The 20,537-nt window shown below is 39.1% G+C and overlaps 1 protein-coding gene across 2 annotated transcripts in view; it reads left to right on the top strand.

Moving 5' to 3' along the window:
* The window catches only part of LOC109042342 (uncharacterized), a 196,816-nt gene that overhangs the window by 73,536 nt on the left and 102,743 nt on the right, over positions 1–20,537 (top strand). The window contains exon 1 of one of the 2 annotated variants that reach the window (XM_072304904.1): positions 3,416–3,589. The exons of the other annotated variant lie outside the window; for it this stretch is intronic. The gene's annotated coding sequence lies outside the window, so the exon portion shown is untranslated. Of the gene's footprint in view, positions 1–3,415; positions 3,590–20,537 lie in introns of those variants that run through there. 2 annotated transcript variants of the gene reach the window in all.

Below are 20,537 nucleotides of genomic sequence, written 5' to 3'. Positions count from 1 at the left end.
ATGTAATAAACCAAGGGAGGAGCACCAAAAGTTACGTGTTTGAGAATTATACCGTGACCTTCAAGGAAAGGAGAAACACACTGGGAACTTAATCGTAGAAATCATATACCTTAAGTTAGCCTTCAATTTTACAGGGTAGGCTACAAATCTATCATGAGGCGCGTATCTGTTTGGAAAATAAATAGCAATCTCACTACATACCTTGATAAACTAAAAGAATGTTGTGTGAACCCATCTAAAATATTGGTCACTAGAAAGTCGCCTTTAATTTCACCGGATAGTTAACAAACCTTCCTGAGAGCTCAAATAGTTATCTATTCAGACAAGACACATTCATTCTGCTTCGCACATTACAAGACATTGAACGAATTTAAACCACATCATATCGCAACCGGGCATACTTACTTCTTAATTCCAACAATCGATAACAGCGCATAGTGGCAATCCTTGCGGGCTGCCTCACTAAGGATAGATTGTTTTACCTACATGTTTGTATAATGGAAGAAAAACAGTGATGCCAAATTCAAGAATCGCCGCTGATGACTGCGTGTAATTATGAATATTACTCACTGCCCATGCGCTTGTTTGGGTCTGAAACATTTGCGATCCTCGCAAGCTGGCAACACTTTTTTCACTATTTAAAACCTTTATGAATAGTCGATTCTTGGTAAGATTTGCTACCTCACCTAAAATCGATAAATATCAATTATTTTACACGCATTTGAATGGGCGCTGCACAATGCATCCAGTATTGCCAACTTCCAAAAATCGCCACAGATAAGAATATTATTCCCTCCTGAGTCTGACAAGGATGTCCAAGATACTTGGCATTCCCATCAGTGGCGAGGTATGAATGATCGATGATCGACATTTTCCATTTGAAGCTACGGAAAAGAATCGATTATTGAGGTGTCCATTGCGAACATCCTGTCTATCAATCCTTTTCTATAGGTTTTAATGGACCACTAGATAAGGTTCGAATTTAAGCAATCTGATACATGTTTCCTAACCAGAATTTCACGTAGAAGACAACTCGCGCAACAAAAATTACTGTAACCAACTCCTAACGAAGATATTAACGTTTTTATTTCATATTGGTCACGAGGAAATTGAACTGCCCGCTCACAAGAAACTCAAAGCTCTACGTGAGTCAAATCGCGCACTACAACGGCTTCAGCAAGCTTCTCAATCGAGCAATGTTCATTTCCCACCATGTGTTGTTCAAACTATAAGCAATTTGCTATATAGCTGAGCCAAAGCGTCAAAATTGAGGCTGCCAGATTTTTAAATCGCAGATACTGTCATGATAACGTTTAGCGCGCCATGTGAATCACGTTGAGCTTTGAGTTTTCATGAGCAGGTGGTTTGAATTTACGCATCATGGATCATTTAATATCATCGTAAGGAGTTTATTTCAGTAATTTTCGCTGTGCCTATCGTGGTTTACGTGAAATTTTGGTTAAGAAACATGTATCAGAATGCTGAAATTCGTACCTTGTCTAGTGGTTCATTGCAGATTAATCGATACTTCGCAAAGTACGCTACGCCACTGATTTCCATCTTTCATTCAAGAACTGGAGAAATTGAATATTAATCGGTGAGTGACTGCGTAATTTCACGGACGCTCTATTTTAAAAATTTTCCCCCGCGATTTTTTCTTCTCCAACTCTTGATTCCGAGGGATCATGAATATTTAAAATAGTTGTTATCGGTGAAAACGCAAATTTGGACGCCTATCTCACGATGACGTAGCAAGCGCATTTACGACCTCCGCGAAAAGGGACGAATGAGAGACGAGAAAAAAAGAGGTTAAACTAAGAGCAAAACTGCGGAGTAGAGATCCATTAGAATCGGTTCATTGTTTCCGAACCCTTATTCGACTACCCGGGCTTATTGTGACTCCGGGGCATCTAATTCCATTGTTCGTTAGATTCAAATTAAATTGAGCGTGACTCGACTCGGATGTGAAAACTGCGACTTCCGTAGTAAACATGTAATGTTATGTACATGTACATGTATATGTTGCAAACAAATAATCAAATGAGGCATCTTGTGAAATGCTTAGACAAAGTGTTAAACATTCTGACTCAGATTGAAATTATGACTCGAGCCAATTTTGGACGAAATAATTATTTGTCTTTATAAAAATACGTGAAACTGACTTTTAATTTGCTCATCAAAAACCCGACTTTTCAAAACGCGATAACTCGGTTAATTTTGAACGTAGAAAGTTGTTGATTGGAGGATCTCATTATTTTTAGACAATCTAAAATAATTAGGCATCATAACACGAATTTATGACCAGTGCAACTGACCTATTGAATCGTAGTTCGGGCGGAAATCCCAGCTTTTATAGCACCATGCCCCCCCCCCTCCTCCTCTTTCGTACTCCTCAAGGGGGCTAGGAGGACTCACGCTGACTTAGCGGTTAGGTTAGGTCAGGGTATCAGCTCTTTAATAAATTAGTGACATTCTGTTACATTCTGTTAAATGGACAGCTTTGCGTTAAATTAATGTTTTTATTAATTTTTCTTTAATTTGCGACTTTTAAAATTACATGCTATTTTGTGAAGTAATTTGTGAAAACTTAACACTAGGAGAAGCGTAATAATGAAGGTTCTGGACATGCTGCGGACTGCGGCGCTCATGAAATGGACCGCTAGACAAGATAAGGATTTCAGCATTCTGATTCATGTTTCATAACCAAAATTTCACGTAAAGCACGATGCGTACAACGAAAATTACCGAAATCAACTCCTTACGAAGATATTTAATGATTCTTGATGCGTAAATTCAAACCACCTGCTCATGAAAACTCAATGCTCAACGTGATTCACATCGCGCGCTAAACGTTATCATGACAGTATTTGCGATTTAAAAATTTGGCAGCCTCAATTTTGACGCTTTGGCTCAACTATAGCAAATTGCTTATAGTTTGAACAACACATGGTGGGAAATGAACATTGCTCGATTGAGAAGCTTGCTAAAACCGTTGTAGTGCGCGATGTGACTCACGTAGAGCTTTGAGTTTCTTGTGAGCGGGCAGTTCAAATTCCTTGTAACCAATGTAAAATAAAAACGTTGATATCTTCGTTAGGAGTTGGTTTCAGTAATATTCGTTGCGCGAGTTGTGTTATACGTGAAATTCTAGTTAAGAAACATGTATCAGATTACTTAAATTTGTACCTTGTCTAGTGGTCCACTCTCCCTTGTGCTTTGTCGCACAACTAGAGCGGTCCCCGCTAATTTGAAAAATGGCGCGTCAATTTGTATATTTTGCCAAGCGCGCCACTGGAATTGGCGGGAACCAATGGGAGTGAGTTTAGTCTTGTTTACATTCACGTGAGGTACCTTAACCTAGAATGCAATAAGTTGTAAACAAACCACGGTTCTTCATCTCATCGTGAGTGTTGTGAGCAAGTCATTAGAATATTCAAAGTTGCTCGAGGTTCTTGATTTTTTGTTTTTGTGCGAAGTAGGGAGTTTTCATTTGCCTACCTCAACCGCATCGCTCCAAAGAATATTCAATTCAGTGTTCCCTCGTTCAATCCTCAACAAGACGACGCCTCAAGGTGCTCCCAAATTATCTGTAAGTTCTCACTAACAGTGTATTTTTTCCCCCTTGCAGTTTCAATAGCATTGTGCTGTTCGAAACTATTGAGGCGTTCAAATTTCAGGAGGCTTCAAACCTACCAGTTATGTTAGTTTGTCACTTGCCTCTTAGTTTTCACCAGGGATTCCCTTGTCTTGTTGTGGTACCTATACCTTTTCCAAATGTCTTTTAATGTTATAGCCTCTCACTATTTTGGCATTACCTGAATCACCTGAAAGAGGGTTTTCACAGCCGAGAAATAAAGTACCTCTTACCTAGCAAAAAGGCTATGGAAGGTCTTGGTCCAATCCAGAATCCATCCATTGAGTGGTGTCTTCTCGCGGCCGGCCAAAGTTTGATTTTCTTATGATAATCATGCCTTAGGTTTTGCAGATTTATAAATACCCCTCAAGGCTTGATAAAGGGATGGTATAAATTTGGCCTTGAAACCTTGTAGCCTTAACACTTGTTGTTAGAGAAGGAAAACAGATGTTGATGTGATGACAGTACACGCAGGAAAACCTGAACGCATTAAGTAAGGCTGCCATGAACATTCACATTAAATGTCAAAATGTATAAGTCCTTAACCCTCTTTCAGTCAAATCTATTTCCACTGCACTGCAGCAGAAATTCAAACTAGGTGCATTGCTAAAACCCACCTACTACATAGTATAATACAGGGTGTTCCAGACCACCCGTACTAGGCTTTTTTCTCCGTCATTTGAGGGTAGACAAAATAGGAGACTCTAGGATCGAACTGTAGAATTGACCTCAAGGAATCAAAATTCCATGGCCCCCAATAGGCCCCCCCCGGATCCCCTAGGGGGCTGAAACCGGAGGGGGGGTGAATTCTGCCTGACTCCATCCGTGGACCGTCCATTAAAATGTGTCTTTCTTTCTCTTTTTTTTTTTAAAGTACAATGGGAAAAAAACTAATTGAATCTAGAGTCCAGACTCTTGAAAAAATTGACAAGAAAAAATACTCTTGACTCAATCAGATTTTTGCTTAAATCAAAAGGAAATCCGCTCAAATTAAGAGGCTTGGTTCTTGATTTAAGCAAAAATCCGATTGAATCAAGAGTATTCTTTCTTGTCGATGTTTTTAAGAGTCTGGACTCTAGATCCAATGTGTTTTTTTTTCCCAGTGTATGTAGGTATGTTTTAGGGATTTCGCGTTTTCCGGAATTTTCCTCGAAATGTAGCGATTCTTCCCCCGCCAAAGATTTTACCTAGGATCGGCGGCCCTTTTTAATCCCACATCAAAAACTCTAAAGTCTGAACGCGCCGACGCCGCACCACCGTCTCGCCATAATCCCCCCTCCCTTTCTCGCTTATTACAAGGCTCCCGTGCTAAGAAAGAACGCCGTATGAACATTCGAGAGTTGCCGAAATTCTTTCACTAAACTGTTTATTTTTATGGAAAGACATGAATATCTTTTCTTGAAATTTTCAGGGACTGTAGACAAAATTGCGAACAAAACTATCTGAAAAATGGAAGGAAAATATTCACGAGTTTACCGAGAAATTCGTATTTTATCGAAGGAAATTCGGCAACACCTGAAGGTTCATACGGCGTTTTTCCTATGCACGGCGGAAGGGCTGCGGTGATTTTCCTCGAAAATCCGCGTCAAGCAAAGTAGAGTTGCCAGTCAACATTGAGTCATAATCGCAGGTCAAGCTGTTTTGAGACACTTACAGGGCACAGCGTCGAGCCGAGCTCCATTGAGAACTCGGTAAGTTGCTTTCAAGAGCCGTGTTGCCAAATTTAACGCGGTTTCGTTACTCCCCGCCGTTAATTGCCAAGTTTTAGCGGGAAAACTAAATTTTGGATCGTGTCGACGATTATTGATCCGATTCTAACCTGTGACGCGAATGTCTACCGCGCGTCATAATTATTCCATTAATTGGAAGGAATTAAACAATGAAGACACTTCATCGGAAGTTTTGAAAGAAGGCTCATGAGTATTAGTATACACTGAAAAAAACAACACATTGGATCTAGAGTCCAGACTCTTGAAAACATTGACAAGCAAAAGGAATCTTGATTCAATCAGATTTAAGCTTAAATCAAAAGGAAATCCGCTCAAATTAAGAGGCTTGGTTCTTAAATCTGATTGAATCAAGAGTATTTTTTCTTTTCGATGTTTTTAAGAGTCTGGACGCTAGATCCAATGTGTTTTTTTCCAGTGTAGGACTGCTAACATATTTTGTGTCACCAAGCAGCAGTAACGTCAAAATTTTCCAAATGAACTATTAGACAGGGCATGAACTCAGTTAATACGCAAACAAAGGTCTCGTATGAACGAAGGAAAAGCCCTCTGTTATTTCGGATCCTCGCAACACAACTCGCCGCACCTAGCCGCGGGCGAGGCGGCGAGTGCTTGGAGAGTCAAAACGCCTTCAAATCCGTGCTTATGCAACGCGGACATCTGCAGAGCTCGAATAGTTGTATCCAGGAGTTATCATGAAGTTCGTTCAGTCTTCACGGCATGTTATACTGAGGGCGCTTAGTAAGCGGCGCTTACTGAGGATGTAAATTATTCATTAAGTATTTTCATACAGTTTAGACAAAATTGCGATTAAAATTGCCTGAAAAATTTGAAGAAAAAATATTCCAAATCTTTCCAGTATATTTCGTCACCCTCCGGCCAAAGTATCACCAGCGCCTTGCGACGCTTCAAAATTTCCGCCGCGATTTTATTTTTTTACAGAGAATAATTATTGGTTGGGTCGGTTTGAAAATTTCACTGAATTTTATCGGCAGCTTAAAGAAAAGTCAGTGAAATTTTTGGAAAGCTTCGTTGAAAAAACTCTCAGTAAAAAATAAAATGTCGGCGAAAATTTTTAAACATCGCATGACACTTGTGATACTTTGGTCGGAAGGTGACGATTTGTCTTCAATTGAAGGAGATATTGCAACGTTTAAAGATTCATACGACGTTTTCCCTCAACATGGTAGTATTGCCAACTTTCAAACATTTCCATTATTTTCAAAGAAGGTTGTGGTGGAAAATTACTCTCCTCGGAATGTCGGGTTAAGTATCCGCGAGACAAGTTTTGCGCGTGTAATTTTCCTGTCCTTTTCATATCCCCTCATACGCTATATTTATTTTGCATGCATTTTGTAAGTGCATTTTCACGCTTCGCTATTCACGCTGCTTGGCTGTTGTAACATCGCGATACGTTACGATGGTAACCCCCGGCATCCGGCGCCGCGGCGCACAGTGGATCGAGTTAGTAGGAGAGATCGGACGAAATTTGGAAACTGTAAACGCTTAAAACTCCGTTTATACAAAACTTTGAGGTTCTGAAAGTGGCTCCATCGATTTTCTCGTGAAATTTTCTTTTGTGAGCACTCCTTAAAATTTGAAATGTGACGAAACAAACATCAAAATTTGCAATTTTAGTCAAAAATTTCTTGGCCGACCCCTCTAATTGACTCGATCCACTGTGCGGCGGCGGGAGGAAGCTTTTCCGTGAATATCTGATTGCCGATGAAAAGAGCTTATATGAATTCTTGGATAACCCCCGAGTGCGAGATTCAGGGTTCTCAGCTCTGCCGTGCTAAGGAAGAACGCCATATGAACATTCGAGAGTTGCCAAATATCCTTCGATAAAACGTTTATTTTTGCAGAAAGCTATGAATATTTTTCCTTGAAATTTTCAGAATTTTGAGGTGGAATCGCGAACAAAATTATATGAAAAATTGGAGGAAAAATATTCATATGTTTACCGGGAAATTCTTGTTTTATCAAAGGAAATTTGGCATCGCCTGAAGGTTCATACGGCGTTCTTCCTTAGCACGGCAGCTCAACTGGTCCCCCCGACAGCCATGCATATGAGCAAGCAGCATTCGCAGTTGATAATTGCAAGGCGTCTCGCTTGAAACCATCAACCTTCCTCCCCTCTATCATCTGCGATTTACCTCTCTAATAACCATTTCGCCATGCTGAGGAAGAACGCAATATGATCCCTTGTACTTCGCCAAGTTTCCTTTAATAATACATCCATTTTATGCGAAACTTGTGTATAATTTGATCCTGTTTTTTCAGAAATGTTCATTCGCAGTTTGATCGAAAGCATTGAAAACGTCTAAGATATCCGTGAGCTTGTCAGATGAACCGCGGAAAATATGCTTTTGCGTGGGCCGCCAAAATTTCTAGCAAATATTTTCTTTATTCATTCATTGAGACATTTTCCTGTGAGCTCCTCTTCTTATTTTTATTTTAATTCCTCCGTCTTTACTTAATCTTTTCCCCCTTTTTTCTCATCTTTATCTTCCTCTCTCTCTTCTTCTTCAATCTACTTTTTTTTATTTTTCCCCTCCTTCATCTCCACTCTCTGTCTACCTCTGCTTCCTTAAATTCTTCTTTTTTCAATTCTATTTTCTACCCCTTTCTCTTTCTTTCTTTTATCTTTGACTCATTTACTTTTCTTTTCTCCTCTTCTACATCTTCTTGCTCTTGTTCCTCTCTTCTTCATTTTTCTTTCATTTTTTTCACATCATTTTTTCAAAAAATCATCATCATTCATCAATCATCAATCATCATTTTTTTTCCTCTTTTCCTTGTTAATCTTCCTCCAGCCTATCTTCTAATTGACCACATTTGTGGTAACAATTGAACGTATTAATTCTAAGGGCGAAGGAAGGCGGTCATTTTAGAAAGGCGTTGCGAGACAACTATTCGACCGTCGGTGTTGCCCATGTTGCCGCCAGGTGGAATTGAAGGCGCGTCACATTCTGACGATGACACGATCACTCTCCAGCTGCGGGCCGCCGTATATTGTTTTCCGCTCGGGTGTTTTTTCCGTTTTTATCATAATTTTGGCAGGTTGGGGAAAATACTCATCTAAATGGGTCAGTTGCGCTGGTCTCAGAACCGGGTTTTGATGCTTGATTCCTGTAGATTGACTAAAAATGATAAGATCTGTCCAAACAGCAACTTACCACGTTCAATATTAACCGAGATATCGCCCTTTGAAAAACTGGGTTTTTGACGTCATCAACCGCGGTAGTGACACTCTTGGTTTCTTCCACCTTGCTTTCATCCGAGTTTCATGTTGAGGAATCAGTGCAAATATGCGTATCACTGACTGATGAAAAAGCAAGGTGGAAGAAACCAGGGTTTCACTACACTGGTGGATGACGTCAAAAACCCGAATTTTCAAGGGGCGATGTTCTCGGTTCATATTGAACGTAGAAAGTTGCTGTTGGGACAGATATTATTTTTTGTCAGCTGATCTACAAGAATGAAGCATCCAAACACGATTTTAAGACCAGCGCAACCGACCCATCATTTCGTCGCAGTAGAAGCGTGCTGGGCCCATAGCCTGATGTTATTATGGGAATAATAAAATAAGAAAACTTGTCAGACAGACTTCATTCTATTGAGCACTTCTAGGTTAACAGTTGTTGAGTTTTTCATATGGTGACAAATCATTAACTTCAATAGCTGTTAGGACAAATATTATTTTTTTTTAGATGATCCACAAGAATCAAGCATCAAAACACGATTCTGTGACCAGCGCAACTGACCCATCATTTCGTCGAGGAGGATTTGACTAGAGTCCCTTTATACTGAGAGTCAAGACAATGTGAATCCATTTCTGATTGGTTCCCGTATTTTAGGCTTTCACAGTGTTACAAACGGGAATAAAGATTACATTTTCACCGAATGCAAAGATTATAATCTGGAATGGACCAGGGAATCACGGGTTCGGCAAGGAACAAACGGAATGAGAGAAGGAACGGAGAAATGAATTTGAGAATGGGCCGATCAAAGATTACAAAAAACGTTCAATTTCTGTAATCTTTATTCCCGTTTGTGACTCCATGAGGGGGTGTTGTCTTGACTCTCAGTATAAAGGGACTCTAGATTTGACAACATTCGAAAGTACGTGAAACGTTTTTCCTCAGCTCGGCAGCATTGCGCAAATACTCGGACTGGCGAAGAATTGCGTCGGACCATGTTAGCTCGGTATTCATTGTTTTTATCCGAGCGCGGACGGAAGGTACTGCTTGTTTCTTTCATCCGGCGGTATTCATACCGCTATTTTCATAAGTTAAGACCTGGACGCGGAATGCTGCATGCGATATGCACCCGCAAACCCAAAAGGATGTTCGAGGTTGGTGTGAAAGGGGTTGCAGAGGGAGGGGATTTGTTGTCGGATGGCAAGCAAAACAATTGTGTCGCATTTTTTAATAAGGAACCGCAATATCTGGGTCATCCGTAAAAACCTTTATCTGGACGAGAAAACGATGTTGTTTTCGAAATGAGCCTGAAATTGTAGTTTCTAACTAGGGGGCCTCTTGCTGTACAGGTACTCTACGTGTAATATTAACCAAGATATCACGCGCTTTGAAATATTCGGTTTATGACGTCATTCACCGCGGTAGTGACACCCTTGGTTCCATCTAACCGCATGGCCGCTACGTGGCCCAACCCCCAGAGGGCGCTTCGCGCTCTCCTAGGCCCGCTTTGACAAAAGAACGAACTAAAAAATGAAAAGATTTTCATACCCGACTCTCATTTGTCCAATCTCCCTCTCGTTTGGAGCGATTGGACCAATATGAATCGATTGAATAAATCGGCATTTATTTCAAACTTCACGCCAAGACTGAAACGAAACGGAACGAAGCGTTCCGTCACTTTTGGTTAGTCTGTAGCAAATCCATACCTTCGATTCACTTGCTCTGCTATCAGACCAAGATGGAACATTTGCCGCTTAGTTCAATTCTCCGCTAAATTTGAAATTCTCGCTATTTTTCATTGGCGGAAATTTCAAATTTTGCCCCCCTTCTTACTCTCTTTGGTTTACTCTTATGTAAAAAAAACTTGGGTCCTATTTTCAAATTCCAAATACAGCTGGCTCATCAAGGGGCTATTATCTGTCAATAGCCGCAAAATCATGGAAATCGGCTCGGTAGAACGTTCAAACGAACTATGACAAAAAATAAAAATTTACATTGTTTAAATGGGAGAATTTCCAACTTTACCACGCAATATAAAAAAAAGCCTGGGTCTTATTTTCAAAATCTGAATAAAGCGAGCTCATTTAAAGACAATTGCCTGTTTATGGCCGAAAAAATCATAAAAATTGGCCCGGTATAACGCTGGAACTAAGCGTTACTAGATATGCAAATTTAGGAGATCTCGGAGCTTTTAGTATAAATAATTGCAAATTGCGGTCCAGACGGTCGGCTAAGGAACAAAACCACCTATCTGCAAAATGACGATTTTGTAGGACGACGAAAAAACTTCGTTATTTTTGGAATTTTAAGGTTAAATTTGAGATTTTTTATACATTACAGCGTCATCACAGCGCTCCCGTGTGGTATTGGAGAAAGAATCGAAACATCAGCTTGCGCATTTTATACCGTTGAATGCGGCAAAATATAGCTAACTCGTTCCCGCCAAAATTGTCACTTAAGCGATATCAGTGGCGTGGCGTGCTTTGCGATGTATAGATTGATCTGTCATTTAAACCCATGGAAAAGGATCGACGAACAGGGTGTTCGTAGCGAACACCTTAATAATCGATTCTTCACCATACCTTCAAATAGGGAAATATCGATAATCGATCATTTACGCCATGCCACTGGGCGGTATTGTTCTTTAACCATGAAACTGCTGCTTTTTAAAACAATCAGCGGGGTCTGAAAGTTGTGCCTTCGAGCTGAATGCACCCTGTTCTTTGCACTGGGTATAGACACGAAAATTCCGGTTTCAAAAATTGGGACTCCAGTTACGGAACGCGCATAAAGTGGGAGATGCGTCCAGATCTGGCACGTTGTCGGGGAAAGCAGTGAGTCAAAATGAACTTTTCTGGAAACCTGATTTATAGCGCAGTTTGAGCAAAGAACTGTATTGAGCAAGTCCTTTGTTTTTCGTAAATTTTCATAAATCAACCGCAAGACCATTATTAATCGTTCAAGTGGATAGAAATCACAAATTTCACCTACTACCATAAAACATGACCTATCGTTATCATGTTACACTGCGAGAAAGAGCCATGCCTTGTAAACCATTCAGTGGCTCATATGGAATACCACCAATAGCAGTAAAGGCAACAAATAATAATAGCACATCGACGGCGTATAGGTTCGCAATCACACTTCTCGTTTGCGGTGTCTGAAAATATCCGCCCCTATGTTATTTTTTTAATGGAGAACAAATTTTCATCCTTGACGATTATGAACATTTTCGCTGAAGTTTCTTTATTTTTATTTTTTTAAATTTATTTTCAAATTCCAAGAAAAGAACATAGAAGAACATGACGCTTTCAGGCTAAGTAAAGAAGGAGGAGGAAGAGGAGGAGGATGAGGAGGAGGAAGAGGAGGTGGAGGAGGAGGAGGAGGAAGAGGGAGAGGAGGAGGAGGAAGAGGAGGAGGAGGAAGAGGAGGAGGAGGAAGAGGAAGAGAAGGGGGGAGGAAGAGGAGGAGGAGGAAGAGGAGGAGGAGGAAGAGGAGGAGGAGGAAGAGGAAGAGGAGGGGGGAGGAGGAGGAGGAGGAAGAGGGAGAGGAGGAGGAGGAAGAGGAGGAGGAGGAAGAGGAGGGGGGAGGAGGAGGAGGAGGAAGAGGGAGAGGAGGAGGAGGAAGAGGAGGAGGAGGAAGAGGGAGAGGAGGAGGAGGAAGAGGAGGAGGAGGAAGAGGGAGAGGAGGAGGAGGAAGAGGAGGAGGAGGAAGAGGAGGAGGAGGAGGAAGAGGAGGAGGAGGAAAAGGAGGAGAAGGAAGAGGAAGAGGAGGGGGGAGGAGGAGGAGGAGGGGGGAGGAGGAGTAGTTATAGTAGTAGTAGTAGTAGTTAGTAAGATTAGGAGGAAGAGGAATGTAAGAGTAGGAGGAGTAGGAGGAGAAGAAGGAGAAGAAGAACAAGAAGATGCGGAAGAAAAAGAAAGAAGAGAGGAAGGAAAAGACGAAGAAAAAGAAATTGTCTCGTTTTTTTTTCTGTTTTTCTCTTTTTGTCATCATTATTTTCATTTCTGTAATACCTGTGGTACCTCTTCTTATACTCTTTCTTTTTCTCTTTTTTCTCTTTTCGCTCCTCGTTCTGGTACCAATTTCTGCCCATCCTCTCCTTCTTCTTCTTCTTCTTTTCTTCTTCTTCTTCGTCTGTTCCATCTTCCCTTTCTCTCGACCATTTTTTTTTCTCGTCCGTAAAATGACTTAAATTGTGTCCGAAACTCGCCAAAATCTGACAACAGCTAACATCATAATTTCACAGCGTAGCTTTGAGCTAGAAATTCACATTCGACTCATGGTCCCAGAGACGTATATCGTACATTTTCCGGCTTCTCTCAATGACTGACCGCATATTTGTAACCCTGAAAAATCCCGAAAACTTTCGTTGCGTCGCACATCTACGGGCTCTGCGCAACTAATCCAACGAAGTTGGTAATCTTCTATTGTGCGATGAATCATAGCCGGGTAGAACAGCGGTAAAAATTTATCATGGAAGCATTTCAAAAACAGGGTGTTTAGTAAGTAGAGGTCCTGAAATCGTTCTGCACGTATGCTCCTACAAATTGATAACTTTGGACGCATAATCATTTTTATTTCCTATCGGCCTCATGAAAAAATTACAGATCATTCGTTATCTTTAAGATTGTAGAAGCAAACGAATATTTCTAGTACAACAGAACTGAATTCGATTGAAATATTTAACGTGCATACTTATCGGAATAATTCACATTAATCTCACCGACCAAGCAAACATTCCAAGTAGCAGTGATCGCGATAAATAGCGATTTTATCGGTTCGTTATCGCGATTAAATCGATTGCAATATATCAAGATATTATCGCATTAAAAATTGCGATATATAGCGTTTAAATTGCTACACATCGCAATTTTTGGTTCGATAAAATCCTGATCAATTTTCGTCGATAAAATCGGCATTAAATCGCCATTTATCGCGATTTTTATTTCGAAAGTATCGCGATTAATAGTCGGGCGATTAAAGCGCGATTTTATCGCTTGAGATCGAGGATAATCGCTCAGATGTTGACGATCCTGACGATTTTATCGCCGATAAAATCGCAATATATAGCGATTTTTCCATTGAGAAATGCAACTTGGGATAGGTAAATGGACTTAGTAACCAACCCTCATAAAGTTTAAACTGAGAAAAAGAGCCTCGAAGTTTTCATCTATATAACAATGTAAATAAATATTATACATAAACAAGCATAATCACCCAAAACACCTACTTTTTTCGTCCAATACTATCAAATATACGGTAATTTGAAAAATATCATGAATACTGTCATATATCTCTTGCAAAAGAAATTACTTCATAATTTTTTTTATCGTGGTTTCATTCGCCACATGGAGGTGGGAAGGTAATACCGTAAATTTTGCTCCTCTCAAATTATTAGTTACGTCCGCAATGTGAATCCCTCCGTAGCGAATGACTGGAAATTATGCTGTTTTTTCCTTTGAATATGAATATGAGACATAACATATCCATTATGAAACTAATGTTACGCGTATTTCCCTTTACTATGTTTCAAAAGCCATTCCTATTGCATTTTATCAGAGTAAGCCAAACCAATGTTATGCTTGAAATCTTCCCAGATTATCCCTCACATATAGAATAAAAAAATAATAAATTTTTCAAAAAACAAAGCTCAGAATTCTTACGTTTTGCGACATCCGAACGCCACATGTGCCTATCTTCCCAAACATTATAGGGCAACTGACAACGCCTTTTCCAGGATGGTATCCAATATATTTTAAGATATATTCCGGCAAAGAAAGAGAGACTCAACTATTGACACAGAATGCTACAAAGCATGCAATTTGACTTCAAAATTGAGCCAAAATCTTACAATACCTAACAACTTTAAAAAATAAAATACTACGAAGAATTTTCTGACGCAGTTTGAATTTTAGTGTAAGGAAGGCCGTAACAGGCACCGTTCCTTAGGTATTATGAAGTTTTTATAAGGAGGCACAGAAAAAGAAATTTAAAATAAAGCTTATCTAAATCAAGTCTCAAAATAAACAATTTAGCCGTCAAGTGACTTTCAGCGCAACCTGTGAACTTTCCACATACGTCCTCGAGAACTTCCCGAAACACGTTCGATTCGAACTCAAAGAATGGCAGTATCTCTTTAAACTTCCCCTACTAAGAATAACACTCGGGCAACTTCCAAACAAACGATCGGACTTCAAAATTGATCAAAACTTCAAACTGCGAGAGGTCTTTAAAAATGCTTGGGGGTCGAGGAGGAAATTTATTTATTAATACGTTTTACAACGTTCATTTAACGTATTGACAGAAGGTTTTTCATTCGTTATTTATGGTTTCGAGAGCGATAATACGAGCGCTTAGTCTCCGCGAGAGATTAAATTAAAAGTTATTTATGAAGAGAGAGTTACTGCTAACGAATGACTGTATTTAGCAAAGAGGAGCTAACTTTTTACGAAGAGAAGAGGTCTGCTCGTTATTTGGTTTGCAGAATATTCCATTAGTGCCGATGTCAATTAATGTGCGTCCAGTGACTTTCTGTGTTTTAAATTGATTTATATAGACATTTTAAGGGGCTCCTTTTCATGATTTACAATGATTCTTCTTCTGATTGGTAGGGACCAAGCAAACACTAGCTTACGATAATTTTTAAAAAAAGAAAAAAAATTAGGATTTTCCACTTATATTTAATTTACTTGGAGTGGTATAACGAACGGAACCCTTCTTTCTTCTTGAAGGCGATTCTGGCTGCTGAACACTCACAATTCGGATGAATTTAATCGAAATCAGCCTGACAAGATCAGTTGTTACCAAATTGTCTCTCATGTTATTTATTTATTTAAGAAAAATGAACAGCCTCATTAATAATTAGCCTGATTTATAAGTTTGTAAGTATATTGTTCATAATGTAAGGTAAATTCTTACGAAATTTTGATGCGTTGTGATGCCTAGCTTTCTCGTAAAAATATGAAACAGGAGAGAAATTTAGGCAACGTTTTTTCATACTTAAAATATGATTTTATTTAACATCTTAAAATTGATTTACTTTAACTTTTACAATTATTGTATAGATGCATCACACTACTCGGTCGTCTAATTTTACCACTGTGCTTTAATTTATAGACAATGATTAAAATTCTAAATCTGTAGAGAATATCAATAAACAATAGAGAAAAAATACATTAACTTTTAAACGTCAATAAAAATTACATTTTTATGTTCCATTAAACGACTGTAATCCGATCTAATTGAAAACCTCTAAAAATAAGTTATGTAAGCGTTTTAGAGTTGTAGGAGTAAATATTGACTCCTTTCAAAAGTAGCCCTGAAAAAATAAGCTTTTCATTTCCTTAATTTTCCCCCTTTCTTTGCTAACTATTACGTCACTGGCCACCCTCCAAGCTGTGATTATTTTGACCCACGTCTGATACTAATCATCAGCTCACACACGAAAACAATGATGGTTGTTTCCTGAGGCACCGAAAGACAGCTTATGAAAACGGACGTCAATCAATTTACGCTAACAAGGTGGGTCGATGAACGCGGTTGTTCGCTCATATAACATTTATCGATTCTTACCTCGTCTTGTTATGGATCAACTATCGTCGGACTACCGTGAAACCGCGTATGCGCAATGGGACCATTATGTGCAAAAAGACGATTTGTACTAATGGAGACCGTCCTTCGATGCTCACAGGGTGTCTACTGTCTACTTGTCTACCGTCCATAAAAACCGGAAAATATCAGAAAATTTGATGTGATCAGGAACAATTGGACCGCGTTAAACAGAAAGGAACCAAGCCACATCAGCTATTGCCAAATTTAATTGGGCAATTTAATTTTTTACATGAAAACGGTTGTGTGGATTTTCGTGCAAATTTCAGTGAAAATTCTCCGTGGTGCGAAACAAATTCCTTAAAATGTTCAAAGGAATCCGAACAACCGTTCTCTCGTAAAAAATATAATTGCCCAGTTAAACTTGGCAATCGCTGATGTGGCTTGGTTCCTTTCTGTTAAACTCGGTCCAATTAGGAAAATATCATGGAAATCGGTCATAGATCAGGAAATTGTTATTGCTTCAAGCATTTTCCAAACATTTGATTCAATTAATTAGATTCCTGCGGTTCCTGATAGTCGCCAACTATGAGGAATCGCCGCACTGTCTATATATAGCCTCGGAAGGAGGTCAATGTCCCGGTACTGTCGTGCTAAGGAAGAACGCCGTATGAACACTCGAGAATTGCCAAATTCTTCCGGGTAAAACATGTATTATTGAGGAAAATTATGCATATTTTTCCGAGAAAGTTTCGGATCTGTATGTTCAAGTTGCAAACAAAATTATCTGAAAAATTGGGGGAAAAAAATTCAAAATGTTTCCATTAAATTCTATTTATAGTGAAGGCAATCTGACAACGTCAATAGGCTCATACGGCGTTTTTCCTCAGCACGGCAAGGTACACCTCAGTGTTTTCCTAAAGTTCCCGAGACGCTTGAAAGAAATTTGTCCTGATCGTGTGTGGTTCGCGGACTGTTTTTCTTCGTTAACTTCTATTCAGGCGAAAACCAATTTCCAGCGGAGCTAACAGTAATGGCGAGAGGAATAAAAAATCGGGCGATGGTTTGGAGTATCCATGCCTGTAACTTCCGGACCCGGCGAAAACTTTTTTCTCACGACTCTCTTCCTTCCGCGGACACCGTGATGTGAGTTGTGACCCGCCAACAAAAGAATCGCTCGTGACTTGCTCTTCTTTCGAACAGAGCCGTGGCGTGCTTTGCGATGTATCGATTGTTATGTCATTTAAACCTATGGAAAAGGATCGATAAATAGGGTGTTCGCAGCGGACACCTTAATAATCGATTCTTTACCATAGGTTTAAATGGCAAAACAATCGATATATCGCAATTCACGGCACGCCAATGCTTTCGAATCGTGCGTGCGGTGATGCCTAAATCGATGGATCCGCAAGCTACTCTGCCGCACTAAGGAAGAACGCCGTACGAGCCTTCAGACGTTGCCAAGTTTCCTCCGATAAAAACCGAATCTACTGGGAAATCGCGAATATTATTTTCCAAAAAACTCAGATAATTTTGTACGCAATTTAATCTAAAATATCTGAAAATTTAAAGGAAAAAAATATGCATAAATGTCCTCAAAAATACATATTTTATCAAGGGAAATGTGGCATATCTCCGAGGTTCATACGGCGTTCTTCCTTAGCACGGTAGTAGCTAAAAAAAAAAGAAAAAAAAAAAAAAAAAAAAAAAAAAAAAAAAGTACTTTAAGATAACTCTGGTAATTTCGGGAGGGAATTCTTTGAGTCAAAATGTAGGTCCCTCGTCCAATAAAAATAATTTCTGAGGCGCGTAGGGCCCTACTTTTTATGATCGTTCCCCAAACAGCATCTTTTCTTTGGACCTCTCTTAATTTTTCTCGCGCAAACCAAATTGCCGCACAGTGGCCCGAGTCAGTAGGAAAAGACGGACAAAAGCTTGGAACTTCGAAAGCTTATTTTCACAAAAATATGAACCTAAAAAGTTCAAAAGTTGATCTATTGGGTTGTTCGTAGAATTTCCCTCCAGAAACACCCCTTAAAAATAGAATTGTGAAAAAATAATTATCAAAATTTGAAATTTAAGCCCAAAAAACTCATGCCCAACCTTCTGTATGTTAGCTCGTTTCACTGTATGCCAATAATGACGAATGGAAATGCGTGATAGGGACTTAACGAATGCGTATTGAAGAGCTTATTGCAGATTTGATTTGTTCACTCATCATAATTTTTTTGCGGTTTCGTTTCCAATTAGTGCATTGATTTATTTATATCTGTTATGTGCAAGTTAGTCACTCTAATCTACGCACAAGTTGTCGTTTCCTAGACGAAAGAACATAACTCCATTCCAAAGTTGGAAAATTTACTCCAAAGAATTAATTTTTAACAAGAATGTACCCGAGCAATTTTTGTCAAAATTTGTCTGATTTCTGCCGAAGGTCAAAAAAAGATTCAGTGAAATTTTTAGTCAGAATCGCTTAAGATTCTCTGGGTAAAAATGTAATTTTCGAGAGGAAATTTGGCAACATTGAAATGTAGCTACGTTCTTTCGTGAAGAAAACGATGAAGTGACCATAGATGGCTTCAGCATATGCATTAACAAACTTAAAGAAAAATAATGAGAACAGCAATGAAGAAGAGATCGCACCATAATCAGTGGAATGAAAGAGAGGAAAAGATTAAATTAATGGGAAAGCGTGCTCAACCGCGAGGAAAATTTAGAGATATGAATTTTGAAAGAGAGAGAAATAGAGATTATGAAATTTAGAGAAATTTAGAAAATTTAGAGATAGAGAGAGTGAAGTAAGGACTAAGTGCGTGTGCAAGACGGGAAGGAGATGTCAACAAGATTGTGTATATCCACCGTTTACGAAGAGTTTCAGAATCCAATCTACCCCCTCTTTCTGGCGAGTGAAAAGAGAAGAGGAGATGATGGTCCTTGACAATTATGACATTAATTGATATTAGTAGCAGTTTCTAAATTTAAGTAAACAGCTTCTGGAAGCTGTACCGAGGTCACCATAGGGCAATCTGGTAGGGTCAAACCTTTTTGCACGGATTGGAAGATTGCATAAAATATGAACCACTGGGAAAAAATGAAGCTTCGATCTAGAGTCCAGACTCTTAAAAACATTGACAAGAAAAAAAACTCATTATTCAATCGGACTTTTTGCTTGAATCAAAAGGAAATCTGCCTAAATTAAGCGGCTCGGCTCTTCGAATCAGGGAAGAATTGGATTGAATCAAGATTTTTTTTCCTATTAATGTTATTAAGAGTACATTTTAGTGCCAATTTGGCTGGTTTTCATAGAATATAGTTAAATTATTGAAAAAATAATTGAGCTACAAGCCAAAAATAAATTAAACGAATAATATTTCAAACTACATAGATATGAGGAATAATAAAAAAACTTACAAAAAACAAAACAAAACATTAACAAAACAAGTTTTTTTATTATTTCTCATCTAATTTTTCAAACTATTGCAATAATTTTTCATGTATAAAGAGGTGTGTGAAAAAACGGCCAAAAATGCCTCAAGGCATTTTCGAATTTTGATCACTTGGGGTGATATAGTAGCTTTCGAGACACCCAAAACCGGTCGCCGTTTTGCTTAGAAGTGCCGGGTTGCGACGTTGCCATTTTTTAAAGTGGAAACCTTTAAAAATTCATATCTCCGCCGCATCTGAACCGATTTCAATGAACTTTTTTTTGAAATGTTCCTCTTAAATAGAGCTTTCTAGTGATGTGTAGTTTCTTGGGGTGTACTCGGCTTTAAGTGGCACTTACGCGGTTTTAGCAGTTTTTGATAGACACAAAAATTTAGTTTTTATTTTACCACGATCGTGGAATCGACGGAATCTAAACAAAAACCAGTCTAAATGAAAGTTCAGATTCTCACCTTTCTAACGAGCACAAGATCATCCCGGGGAAACGTTTAGTTTCCGAGATATGACCGCTCGAAGTTGGTCACATGCGCTTTTGCGCAATGTGAATGCGTGTTATCACTAAGTCATTCGCGAACTAGGGGTCCCTTACGTTCAATTTACGTTGAAATAATTACACAGAGCAGTAAGGTGTACAACACGAGCCGTATTTTCACCTTCGGCTGCCGATGTGCGACGTTGCCATTTTTTGAAGTGAAAACTTTTAAAGATGCATAATTCCGCTGCATTTCAACCGATTTCAATGAACTTTTTTTTAAAATGTTCCTCTTAAATAGAGCTATCTAATGGCATTTAGGATTCTGGATTTTATTTACCTTAGGGAGGCACTTAGGTCGTTTATATGGTTCTTTGCAGAGATTTTTCATACAAAAAATAGTGTTGCTATTTTTTTTTTTTTTTTTTTTTTTTTTTTTTCAGGAGGGGGTCTGTATTTCCCCCGATTTTTTTAACATTCAAACTAGATCGGAAGATCACCATCGC

The sequence above is a fragment of the Bemisia tabaci genome, chromosome 10, assembly GCF_918797505.1.
Source record: "Bemisia tabaci chromosome 10, PGI_BMITA_v3".
Taxonomy (NCBI): domain Eukaryota; kingdom Metazoa; phylum Arthropoda; class Insecta; order Hemiptera; family Aleyrodidae; genus Bemisia; species Bemisia tabaci.
This window is presented reverse-complemented; position numbering and strand designations above follow the sequence as displayed.